Below are 14594 nucleotides of genomic sequence, written 5' to 3' on the forward strand. Positions count from 1 at the left end.
TTCATGAAGCTGTTAGAGTGAAAAGAAAGAGCTGTTGTCAGCAAAGTGTCGCTCCTCAGTCTTTTTCCGAATCCTGCTATAATCTTCACTTTTGAGTCATAGATGTCATAGATAACTATACCATAACGCTTCAAAATGATAGTCTATTTATTACTTACGGGGCCATCCACATACCACGTGGACAGATTTTTAACGATTTTGACCCCCCCTCCCCCTCCGTGGACAACTGCCCATATAAATTCTAAAAAAATTGTATGGACCGTGGACATTAGCCAATCCCCCCCCAAAGCTGTCCACGTGGTATGTGGATGGCCCCTACCTTACTTTTCTTTAACGGCGACAGACCGATTATCGATCCAATGCCGAATCCAGAATACGTCGCCATGTCACTCGGTCTTGGGCTGCTATCCTCCAATCTCCTCTAACACCTATTTCGCGGGCGTCCTCGTCTACAGCAAACATACCTCGAAGTCGACGGCCTCTATCGGGATTCCTGCTAAATAAAGCCTTCGCTGGTCGTTCTTCCGGCATTCTAACTACATGCCCAGCCCACTGCAACTTGTCGTGTTTTATCCGCCTTTTTGTTACCTGGTACACTTCATGGTTCATGCGTCTGCGCCAACACCATTTTCTAGTTTGCCGGCAAGGATTGAACGCAGAACCCTACGCTCAAAAACACCAAGAGCTCGCCGATCGGCCTTTTTCAACGACCATGCCGACCATGACTTAGTGTTTCGTAGAGTGCAAGTTTAGTACGGGTTTGCAGACTACGGGACCTCAGCTGGTTACGCAATCCGAGAAGGCCCTGTTTTTAGCTGGCTTTTTATCACATGTCACTAATGTACCCAGGTAAATAAATTCGTCGACTACTTCAAAAGTTTCCCTATCTAACATCACCTCAGCACAAACATCCGTCGGATTACCACGCTCTCTACCAGCCACCATGTATTTCGTTTTGGCAGAGTTAATTATGAGCCCGATTAACGCAGCTTCCCTCCTGCTCAACGGTTGATACCAATGATGTCGATATCGTTCGCAAAACCTAGAAGTATGTGAGACTTCGTAATGATGGTGCCGCTTCTTTGCACGCCAGCCCTCCGTATAGCACCCTCCAACGCAATGTTAAACAATAGATTTGACAGCCCGTCTACTTATACGCCCTTTTGAAAAGTTACTTATGAGTCTGAAGATTTTTTTCCCAGCGGAAAATACTCAGTTTGCTGAGTTGGATACGTGTGCAAAATTTCATTCAAATCAAAAATGATCGGTTGAAAATTTTTCGTATTTTCAATTCATTTGAAAATGGAGTTTAACCACTTCATTTAATCCCATTTGCTCACCACGTACTCCAAGAACAGTGGCAGAAATCTCAATCTGGGTAATTACTCCGATATTCCTTAGTTCGTTGGTACAAACAGAATAAAGAAAACCTAGAGAACGTTTCACGAAAAATGTCGATGAAAAAAGGCTCAGGTAATAGTATATGAAATTGTCGATGCAGTACCCATGCGAAATATCAGGTCAATCGGACTTTGGGGACACGTGCCTTAAGGCGGACAAAGTTCCACGCAAAATACCGATGAAGAAGAGCACAGATAGTAGTTCATGGAATTCTCGATTTCGATTGTTTTTAAAGCCAAATGTCTTAGAAATGCATGAAACGGAGAACTAGTGTTATCTCGAAAAAAAATTTTTTTCAAAAAATCGATTTTCTGGGACTTTTATGACTCTGGCTATTCGTTCACTGAAAAGGGGGCCCTCACATGGTATTTGGCCTTCGAGCCTAAATCCGGCCCTGAGGCCTACGCACCCACATACTGCCGGTACCCGCATAACTGTCCCATACTGATTTTGGTCACTTTTGAGTTATCATCGGGAATCGACTTAATTGTTATCATATTTTCTGGAAAAAAATTAAAATTGATACTTTTGTATGGAAAACATGGAAAAATACCAAGTTGGTTTTGTCCCATATTAAAAGTACCCGCATTACAGTCCCACTGCATAGTGGTACAAACTGCAAACATATAACTTTGCTCCAGATTAGTGTATATCGGATTATTTTAGGCATATAGAAGTATGTCATTTCTAATGTTGTTTTTCTTTAGTACAATCTACGTTGCCAATGATACTGCCAGTTGCTGGTTGAATTTATATGTGATGGGACAAAATATGCGAGTACTTTTGAAATGTACCCGCATATTTTGTCCCATATTGTTTTTTTTTCAAATTATATAACGTAAAACCAATTCCACCCAGGGTATTTTGTTTTCAACGTTAAACTTGTGGTGACATGAAACTGTTCTGGTCATTGGTTCTGGATGTAATTGCTGGAAATCCGAAAATTCACGGATAATATTAAACCGCCGTTTTCTCAACAAGTTGTTCTTCATTATGGGACAGTTATCCGGGTACCGGCAGCATAGTTCATTGAATTCTGCGAAGGTGCTACCAACATTTTGTAGCGTTGGAGCGAAAGCTTTCTCATGTCTCAGGAAAATTTGAAAAATATAAAACCTTTTGTTGACGGAGGATTTGTATACATAGGTATAATTAATATTTATTACTTACTCTTATGAAAATTGGACCTAAAAGAGCGTCATCTCAATTTTTTTCCTAAAATATACAATGCTTGCATCAGCAATATCTGGCTTATAACAATCTGAAACACCTACAGTTTCAGAGGACGATGCGATTTGGCAGAATGTCAACGGTTGGTTTTTTTATATCGTAAACGATGAACTAAAGGTTTTTCAGAGCAAACACACCAAAGATATGTTAGTAAAACAGTGTTGAATAAGTCATGTCAAAATTGTGTAAAATTTATATGTTAAAAAATTATAAGTGAAACTGAAACGGTGTAAAATTTTAGAATTTCCCAAAAAAACGCAAAACCTGCGTGCAGCTTTCGTTGTTACCAACTCATGCTATGGGAAGACAATAGTTGTGCTAGGCCAGCAATCATCATCTTCACAGCATTATTCAAAAGATTTTGAGATTGATTGCCATATTTCCGGTCTCTCTTACGATAATCATACACCATTTAAAAGTTCTTAAATGGCGCTTCTCATGTTGCTGTAAGTAATCTTCGCTCCAGAATGACGGAAAAAATATGAGACACTTTTTAGCACCGAGCAGGATGAGTAATTAATCCCGCAAGGAAAACGCTAATTAATTCATTACTCAACTGAACATGCACTAATTAAATTTATATCACAATTATCATCTCATTAGATCTGAAGTATAACTAATTCTTCTCGTCTGGCAACGCGCGCGGGAAAACAGAAAGCATGCAGATAGAGTCATTGCCGACAGTTCGGGCAGTCGTCGGACGGGTATCGGCGAAAACTTCAGCTGATGCTCTGGTGCTGCCTGACTGCCTTCCAGTCTTCCTCCCTGCCTACGTGCCAGATATGGTTACAGCACACAAATAGAGCGGCTGCCAAATTTGGCTCATATAATTGGAATGTTGCAGTCATTTGTTTCACTTTACCGCACCGCACACACATACACACACACAGATTCAATGTGATGTTCCGCACGTGCTGGCTCCTGCTGGCAGTCAGTGGGTCCTTACTGTTTGGCTGTGTACTCAGTATACGCTTCCGTCGTCAGTCGGCAGGCAGGCAGCGGAAACTTTCGAAAATGAGTTGCGGCACTCGAAGTTTGACTTGCCCGGAAAGGCGGAGGGGGGAAATGTAACTTTTCAAGTGATATATTGGGGTAAACAGGCTGCTGGGGTAACGCGGCTGTCAAAGTGGTTTCCCCTATCCGTTTGCTGCTGCTGCTGCTGTGATGATCGTTGTTTGATTGTACACCAGATAGCAACTAATTGCAGGATAAAAGTCCAATGAAACTCGTATATTTGCACGCTAATAGTAAGTTTAGTTCTGCTGGTGGCAAACATTTCACACGATGTTTAATCACTGTTTCGTAACTTTCGAACTACGGTGGGGGAACTCGAATCGCAGCGAAGCAACAGTAATTTAGAAATAATAAACTTTTACGTCTCTGTCGGAAGATGGTTTCGAATGTTTTTAAGGACGAAATAATATACAGTTAATATTGTTTACAAGGAAATCATAACGGATGTCACCACAGAAAAATCGAATAATTGGATTTCTACATATGTAATTTTACAGTCGTTAAAGATCGTCGTTATAAAAAGCTTCGACTCTGAACAGAAATCAAATCTTTGATGCGATTTGTGGGTCTGATTCTCGCCAACGTTTTATAGTGAAATGCTATTTAATTTCGCATAAAATTGCTTCCAGACAATTTATTCTTCAAGCCTGCATGCCAGCCGAGCAACAAATATCAAATCCGATTTCGCGCTTAATTGAGTACCGCTTCCGAAGACATGCAAATCAAATCGCAAACCCGATTATGATGTCATGAGAAACAAATATCAAAATTGTGACAATTTTTGCATATCGGATACAAAACTTTGCGGAAGTCGAATAAGAATGAAGGCATAATACGTAGTTTCACTTTCTAAATTTACCTGTTTCATGTTCTAACATGTTCATCGGTCATAACATCATTAATCAAGCAATCGACTAGAAACCACCCACTTTACGGTGCACTTTCTAATCCCAAACTCTTTCGTTTGTGTGTTACGCAATACCGACGTTAGCGACAAAGGAAGGAACATCGCCTGACAGGTGGCAAACTGAGAAGTCGCTCCTAAACACGCATGTTCGTCTTTCCCGGGACCCTACCGAACGGGTGTCGTAGTGTGTTGTTCGTTTAATCGCATTAAACGTGCTCCGTGAGAGAGAGAGAGTAAAAATCAATCTAACACTTAATACCTTAGTCTCACGGAAGGAACCATGCGTTTTGCTGTCCCTCCCCCTCCCAAGGGGGTATTCGAAGCGAAAGTTGAGGGTGAAAATCGGATGAGTTTACGTTCGTTGCACGTACCCGAGGCCAAGCTTTTACGACACGGTTATAGCCTGACTAGCCTTATCGGCTTGGATTTCGCCCGTACACCCAATAAGGGGGCCATTTAATGCAAAGTGCGATTTCCAACGAAGAACCACGATAAGCAATTTATACCCAAACAGCGGCACCAGAGTGCCTATGCTTTCTGGATCTCTCCGGTCTGGTTGCGTGAACAGGATGCAGCTCGTATTGATCGAACTGGAAGAGGGCCGCTCATCGCTTAGGGCATCTTCAGCGGTGGTCCAAATCGTTGTTTTGTTCTATTTTTTTTGGAACAAACTCAAATTCACTACTGCACCGGTGGTGTAAATTTTGTTTTATACCAGATCTAAATTGAAACAATTTGAAACTGGTATACGTTTTGGTCTATTTTTGTCTCTTTTTGGAACAAGAAATAGATCGTTCTAAAGCCCTTTGTACGCTACCAATAGGTGGGTAAAATGTCATATTTTAATTGAATACCTCATTTTTAGCTATTTCCTTACAAACGTTTTGCGGGTGTTGGGAAATAAACAAAACAAAGATTTTTCATGACAATTCACAATATGTTTTTGTGTTTTTTTTTTGAAGAAGAAAAAGAACAGGTTTGTCGTTTTTGGCTTCAAGGAAACCGACTAGCAAAAGGGGGAATTCTGGAAGACCATAACCGCAGGTTTAACTACTTGGTTTGCAACCATCAGCCACCAGGATGACAAATATGTTGGCCATTCTTTAATCGCCTTAATTGTAGTGGGACTAGAGGAGACCTCAAGAGGCCAGAAAAATGTTCCTCTAAGACACTGAGCTGAAAACGTTCACAATGCGGACTTGTTTCAATATCCTCAAAACCAAATCCAAGTTTTAAGAACTGCAAGATTTTGAATGATTGATGAGACGAAAACGGAAGATGAACATCTTCGCGATCAAATAATTTTCGCTATCCTCCGAAGCCCTACTTGTAGCAGAAATTTTTCTATCATAACAATCCATCCTGAGAAATGTCACTGACGCTTGGATCAAACCGTCAAATATATAAAGTCTTGAGGATATAAAGTGTCTTGCCAAAGTAATCGTTTAATGTGCGTTAAAAAGATCCAATTTCCGTTTGTTAAATATTGAGTGCTTTTCATTATAACAAGTTTCATAAACTGATAACAAGGGGTATGGTATTGTTGACAGTGTGACAGATGTCAGCGGTTCTAAAACAACGAGATATACAACACCGGTGCGGAGAACGAAAAGTTGGTCTATATTAGCTGGTTTTATTCAGGTTTCGCTGGTGTAAATCTAGTATAAAGTTGGCTCAAAAATAGACCACCGCTGAAGATGCCCTTAGAGGCTAAAATCCGAAATTGATGGCTGCTAGCGACGAAAAGCGAAACGACCCACATAGAAGCGTGTGATCATTTTACCAAACTGCCAATGATGGTAGGCTGACCCATATTTCTATCCCGCTCGAGGCCATTCATCTGCAATCCCGACTACGATGACACACAATTGCAGTCGTGGCAACCAAATTGAGTACGTTTCAACATCCGCAACGGGGTCCCGGAAGAAATCCCAGCAGACATTAAAGTCCGTTCGCTATTTTGCAAACCGTTTGAACGAATCGCCGTCTTGTTCCCGGTTCTGGCTGGTGAAGTGCAAATTGGCTGGATGCGCCGTATGACCACGAAAAGATGATAACAGTATCCTTTGCCGTTATACAGGTTCTGTGTTTGACGACAGGACAGCAAACCGTGGCATTCCGTTGCGGTCGTACTTTCACATGTTAGGGGTAACAGTGCGGTCTTTATTTTATTTTTCTTGTTTTTAATCAGCGAATGGATTCTCATAATCAAATGCGTAGGACCCAGAGGTAACGCTCGTTAGAACCTCGTCTAATTCAACCGATTCTTGGTAGGACAAAATCTGGCAGCTATTCAACTACCAGTGGAGTCTTATTTCAATGCAGCCACCAATCGAGATCGAGTAAATGTTCACGAAAAACAAATAAGAAAATCCATTTTCGGTACAGCAGCACTGACTGCTGACTTATTTTTTTTTTTGCTCTACCACAGCGCCTTGTTGCTGTCCAAGTTGAAAACCAAAGAGATTTCCATTCGAAGAGCTACAACACAAAGGACCACAGAAGAAAAACCCTACTTTCCGCGTCACACTGCCACGGTTGGCTATTGTGTAGAGACAACACAGACGAAAAAGAGTAGGAAAAAAGAAACACACAACACAATCGTACAAGAGATGCCTCATTCAACCTCCAAAGAGCGTCACGAAAACAAACAAATCATGATTCTTGCTGGTACAGTTTCTGACAAAAGCAAACTCCTATGTCGGTTTATTGCGGGAAACATGCGAAGGAGTATGAAAAAAGAAACCACTACTGGTTGGGAAAAGTCGTTTTCATTGGCTCGTGTTTTGTGATTCTAGAAATCACTAAGGTAATATTTGCTATTGATACATCCAATCAAAATTGTTGTAATGTGATGATTTAAAAAAAAATAGAACGGAATCAATGGTTCAAATAAATCAGACATAAATATATAATTTCCTAAATGATCATTGTAATAATACGATCATTAAACATGTTGCGTGAATAACTGAGTAACTTAGGGTGGGGAAAAGTGATCGATTTTCAGAACCAAGGTTTTTTGGTTTCTTTTGGGGCCCCAAACAACCCTAAACTTACTTGAAGTCGATTGGTTATGTCTCCGCTTGGCGCATTGCATTTCAAATTTGTATGAGAATTTGTTTGGGGAAAACCTACTTTTTTGCATTTACCTTTCTAGAGAGCTCAATAATGCTCTAATAATGCACTACATTATGTTAAAGTATATTATTTTAGATGCCTAAAAACTTTGCAGAAGACACTGAAGAGCTAGAATGTCCTTAAGAAGCGCTATAACTGTTCAAAGTTGAGTATGCCGATTTAAATGCAGAAAATCTTGTTCTCTGCCAACATTACCAATGTACCGGCGTCAGTAGGATTCCCATCAGAAGTAACCTGTCGTACCGAGTTTATACACTCAGCTGGATCAAGCAAACAAATTTAGGTCAATATTCTGGGCGTAGTTAGAATCTACAACGTGTTTCAGAGGTTACTTCTGATGGAAATCTGACTGACGCCGATACACTGGCAGTGTTGGCAGAAAACATGATTTGCAACATAAATTCCGACATAAACAACTTCGAACAGCTCTAGTTTTTTTGAGACACCCTAGCTCTTTAGTGTCTTTGGCCAAGCTGTTAGGCATCAAAAAACCTACCATTTGAAGTCATGAAACCTATAGTTTCAGCCATTTTGAGCTCTTTAGAATGGAAAATGTAAAAAAGTTGGTTTTTCCATACCAATCTCGCCAAGCGGAGACAAAACCAATCGACTTCCGATAAATTTAGGATTGTTTGGGGCCATAAATAAAACAAAAACCACCCTATAAATGTGGTTAGCAAAATTATTTGCCAAACCGTTGCAGTAATAAAAAATCCCTCAATGCAAAAATCCCAAAATTGCAAAGCTTGTTTTCTCAATCGTTTGAAATAACTTACTGCTTATTGTTCACAAATATATTTGGAGAGCTTGAACTAAGGATAGCTTTGACTCTTATCCTAGAATCCTTGTAAAACTTTACTGTTGAATATAAAATATGTTTTTTTCAACAGCTGCCTGCTCCCCCTTCATACACTTTTTCTCTACTAGTCTCAATCTGCAGTTCCACTACCTATGCTAAAGATTGTGGTACACTCAACATAAATTTCACGTCAATGTAACGTGAAAGTTTATGTGAATGTTTTCCATCTAATTTTCCACTGCAATGTTACGTAATTATAACTTTAGTACGCCATTAGGCGTGGTACACAAATTACGTGACGCTAGAAATCTAGATTTCAGACCCGCTCTTATGTAACAATGAGTAACGTTCGGTATGAATTCCCTCTTTGAAATTTCGCAACGCTGAACAACCTGACCCCTCTCAAATTTACAATTTTTAACAAACATCACATTAACGCAACTGTCTCAACTACCTTCCCCCTGCTTTCCCTTTGAAACAATAAGAAACGCAGACTCACCCCCCTCCTCCCCCCTTCATGTGTTGTGTAATTTGTGTACGACGGCAAACTGCAGAATATTTCGATTTTGTGATGCTAACTATCGTGCTTTTAAAAATTGTCAAGGCTTGTTGAAAGGCAGATTTAGACCCCTTATTGGTCACTCAATTCTTGCAGATTTAGACCCCTTATTGGTCACTCAATCCTTGCTTTCCCTAACATGATCGACGAAGTATCTACTCATCCGGGAATGCACTCATTAGGCTATATAAGAGCCTGCTTCTCATCAAACCAATCATTTTACTAGTGGGTGGTGGGAAGGACGGTAGCAGCCGTTTTGCCGAGTCTGTTTTCAGCTCAAACAAATCACTCAAAATCCGCCGGTCAAATAATTTTCAGTGTGTTTTCCACTGTGTTGTCAAAGGGCCTTACTCCCACTGTTGCACAAAGGTGCGATCAGCATCATTTCCGATTTCAAATCAAACAACAAATTGTCTTCTTTAGAACAGAACAAATAAATGATTGAGGGTTTATTTATTTCGCTATAGGTGTTGTGCTAGAACTAAAAGTAAAATGTTATTTTTTCTGCGTGCACTCTAACTGTTCAAACTTATTTACGTAACTGTGATGTTTACTAAAAACTGAAAATTTGGAGGCAGCCTGAACTGAAAATTATGTACTCTGAGCAAACCAGATTCGAAATGCGTATATAATACTACTTCTGTTCTATGCAAAAATCCCTGACCGTTCAGACCGGATACGATATTCGAACGCAAATAATAAGGCGTGTACTCGGAAAAAGGCATCATCAATTTCCTTGTTTACGCTATACGTTGTTAAAGTTATCGAACAAATAAGCAAAAATATAACACAATTTTGTAAAGAACAGTCCTAGAGATATATAGTCTTTGGTAAAATTGTGTGCTTTGTGTGCCCTGAAAATTTCTCTGAACAACATTTTCTAGTGAAATGCAACTAACAAAAATTAAGTACAATGAACTATATTTTCAGAAACTTCCATATAATATACTTTATACCCTTGTACCCAATGAAGATAGAAAATTTGTTTGTTCAACAAAGTTTAAAATTTTTAAATCTTCTACAACTTTGCTGAATAAGCCAGTCTCACAAAGAAGTTATTTTTTATTTTGACGTAGAATACGTCTTACGGCAACATATACAGGGGTGCAACTTCAATACAGGGATCCAATTTCGAAAACCGCAAACATCGAGAGCGTCACGAATATTGTTTAATTTCAAACGTTTTAAACTCAGTCAATTTCCAACCGATTTCCGTCATTCCTGCAGCAATCGATTGGAGAATCATCGAAGCACCCTTCCAAATGCAGAAAATTGTAACCTGAATGCTTGAACTATTGTACTATTGAAATTTGTTGAACCTTATCGAAACGGTCGCTTGCTGCCTTTCCCTAAAAAGGACGACAGAATGGAGTACCTAGTTAGCCGGGAATACACTCGTTGGGCTATATAAGAAACTGCTTCTGTTCAAACAAGCTCAGTTTACTAGCAGCTGGCAGCAGCGGTGGATAGTGGAGCATTAGCGGGCAACAACGACGGTGGTAGTGGTCATGCTTGTCATTCTCCTCAGTATGTGTAAAGCGCGGAAAAAAAATTCACCGCGCACTTCCCTTTCAGTATGTGCCTGCGTGTAGTAATGCTTTCACCATTCTCCACTCCAAAGTGTCTCAACCAACTTATAGAGAGACAAACACACTTCCAGCTCACCCCACATCTGATAGAAATAAGAGGGGTGAATCACTCTACAGAGAATACGCAGAAGTCACCACAGTATTCACTGGCGAGTCGTCCGGAAAGTGAAAAAAAAAAAAAAACTACCGGGCAAAAGTGTAGTCCTTGTGTAGCAACACCGCGAAAAAGAACTCGACAAAGGTAAACTCGACCGGCACGAGCAACGCAGTCTATTTTTTCTCCCAATCTCTTTCTCTCTTCTTCCATGCTCAAGAAACAAACTAAAGCACCGCAGATAGCTATGCTGTGTAATTATTGTTCGTGAAGTCCATACGTGTGAGAAAGTACACTATAGTTCATTGTCTCGCAAGAAAGAGATTTCATATTTCACCGCGGTGCTTTCTGGAAGCTCATCAGATAAAAATCGTCTGTCCGTCTCTTCTAGCATGTGCTTTAATTTGCTCTTTAGTGTGAGAGTAGTTATTTCCGCAGTGCAAGTATGTTCTCTTGCACTCTAGAGAATTTCTGAGGAGTGAAGACAAGCATGGTAGTGGTTTGCTTTTTCAGTTCGGCTCCCTTTCGGTCTGCGTCGCTGTAGATATTCTGTAGTTGAATGTTTTGGATTCTTAAAGGTTAAACTAATAATCAGCATTACTACCATCAGGTGCTTGATCATCTCTGTGTAAAATAAAGAAAAAAGCCTCGAGTTGTGAAAGAAAATTAATGGGTTCTTCACCAAAAAATGCGACAGCGCACACCGCATTGTCTGACAAGACGTTTCAAGCCATTTAAAACATGTCAGTTTTAGAACACATACCTTATTTACCTGAAATGGCACCATGCGACTTTTTGGATTGTGATTTAAAAAAAAATGAAGACAGATAACTGAGTTTGATAAATTTCAAATTTGAGTTCAATAAATTTCGAATTTATTTTATATATATATATATATATATATATATATATATATATATATATATATATATATATATCTATATATATATTTATATATATATATATATATATATATATATATATATATATATATATATATATATATATATATATATATATATATATATATATATATATATATATATATATTGATATATATATATATATATATATATATATATATATATATATATATATATATATATATATATATATATATATATATATACTAGTTGAACATTCCCGGCGATGCTCGGGATCAAAGGCTTCAAAGACAGATTTTTTTTTATATTTCATTGCTGCATTAGCTCAACTCACTTCAGAAATATTATTTACATCTTATACTTCCATCATCACTTTAAGTAGGGTGTCGAACGTCTTCGTCAGTGGTTTTCTTCGGACCTTCTTTGCATAAGATTGCGCCAGTAAAACTACCGAAGAAAACCACTGACGAAGACGTTCGATACCCTACTTCAATATTCTGAGAACGCGCAGAACGGAAATACCCATATTGGTTTGTTTTTTTTGTGATTTTGGGCTGATTTACAGAAACTGGAAGTCACCATTTTGGATTTCAAAATGACGTATGGAGTTCCACTTTCGAAAGTATTTAAATTATTGGCCAAATATCACTTTAGAAGTCATAAATTTGCATGTTTCATGTAGTTTTGTGAATAATATATCAAATTTAGTAATCAGATACTTGTTATTTTTCTTCAAATGGTCTTCTCAACGTTAACAAACATTTTAATGAAAAAAAATTGTGTCATCGCTATAAAATGACGTATGGAGGTCCACTTTCGGAAGTATTGAAATTGTTGGCCATATATCACTTTAGGTTATTTTCCTGAAACCGGAAGTCGCCATTTTTTAATCCACAAAACTTTGTAGAAAATAAGAAAATAAAAGATTTTTAATGCTTAAGCTGCCTCTTAGTCGATATTCAAACAAATGAATCATAACCATTCCTGCAGCTAAATGTGAGTTTTAGTTTGGATTAACGCAAAAAAAGTAAAACAGTAAGATTAAGAGCTGAATGACCTTCTGGTTAAAAGCTCTCTAATAAAAATCAAATTCAAATTCAAAAGTACGAAAGTAAATCGAATGCCGTAAAATGTAACTATTCACAAAACTACGAAAACATCAGAAATGTAAAATGTTCATGCTCGAGACATGGGTTATTCTGCAAAAAAAATTGTAGATGAAAGAACAACGAACATTTTATTGCAAAAAAATACAAATCATTGAATTTTGATTCAGAGGCGAATTGCGCATAAAAAGTCAAAGTTTCGCATGTAATCGTATAAAAACGTATAAATTAAAATAAAATATTTTCCGGTGATTTTCTGTATTCTGTATGCTGTATGTGGTCCTCGTGGCTCTGTGGTTAGCGATGTCGATTGGCTCCCACACGGTTGTGATATCGGGTTCGATCCCCGATCAGGTCGAGAATTTTTTCGAACTGCAATTTTTCTCGACTCAGCTCTGGGGCACGGTGTATCGTTGTTCTTATCCTACAACATGCAAAATGTGCTAAAACAATATCGATAACGAATTTTCTCATCTAATCTGGTTGATCGAGAGCGCTATTAGAAGGCTGCAATATTGTTGTGCTGTATACAGAAAATCATCTTCAAACATACATTTTATATTTTAACATAAACAAACATTTTAATAAAAAAATAATCACATGTCATCGCTTTGAATTTTGATTTAGAGGCAAATCCAGCATAAAAAGTCATAATTTTGCATGTTTCACGCAGTTTTGTGAATAATATCTCAAGTTTTAGTAATCATATACACTTTATTTTTCCTCAAATACCTTTCCTGAACGTTGACAAACATTTTAATGAAAAAAGAATCACATGTCATCGCTTTGAAATTAGATTTAGAGGCAAATTCAGCATAAAAAGTCATAAAGTTGCATGTTTCACGTAGTTTTGTGAATAATATCTCAAGTTTTAGTAATCATATACTATTTATTTTTCCTCAAATGTCTTTCCTGAACATTAACAAACGTTTTAATGAAAAAAGAATCACATGTCATGGCTTTAAATTTTGTTTTAGAAGCAAATTCAGCATAAAAAGTCATAATTTTGCAAGTTTTACGTAGTTTTGTGAATAAAATCTCAAGTTTTAGTAAACAGATACTTGTTACTTTCCTTCAAATGTCTTTCCTGAACGTTTACAAACATTTCAATGTAGAAAAAAACACATGTCATCGCTTTAAATTTTGATTTAGAGGCAAATTCAGCATATTTTTGTTTGTTTATGTAGTTTTGTGAATAAAATCTCAAGTTTTAGTAATCAGATACTAATTATTTTTCCGCACATGTCTTTCCTGAACATAAACAAACATTTTAGTGTAAAAAATCATATGTCAACGCTTTGAATTTTGATTTAGAGGCAAATTTGGCACAGAAAGTCATAATTTTGCGTGTTTTACGTAGTTTCGTGAATAATATCTCAAGTTTTAGTAATTAGATACCTATCATTTTTCTCAAATATCTTTCTTAAACATCAACGAACATTTTAATGAAAAAAGAATCACATGTCATCGCTTTGAATTTTGATTTGGAGACGAATTAAGTGTAAAAAGTCATAATTTTGCATGTTTTACGTAGTTTTGTGAATAATATCTCAAGTTTTAGTAATCAGATACTAATTATTCTTCCTCGAATGTCTTCCCTGAACATTAACAAACATTTTAGTGAAAAAAGAATCATATGTCATTGCTTTAAATTTTGATTTAGAGGCAAATTTAGCACAGAAAGTCATAATTTTGCATGTTTTACGTAGTTTTGTGAATAATATCTCAAGTTTTAGTAAGTAGATAACTATTTTTTTTATAACTAATGTCTTTTCTGAACATCAGCGAACATTTTCATGTTAAAAAACTTACATGTCACCGCTTATTATTTTCGATTTAGAACGATTCAAAATGATGATGAATACTGTACACC

Source organism: Wyeomyia smithii, unplaced genomic scaffold (genome assembly GCF_029784165.1).
Source record: "Wyeomyia smithii strain HCP4-BCI-WySm-NY-G18 unplaced genomic scaffold, ASM2978416v1 HiC_scaffold_41, whole genome shotgun sequence".
Lineage (NCBI taxonomy): Eukaryota > Metazoa > Arthropoda > Insecta > Diptera > Culicidae > Wyeomyia > Wyeomyia smithii.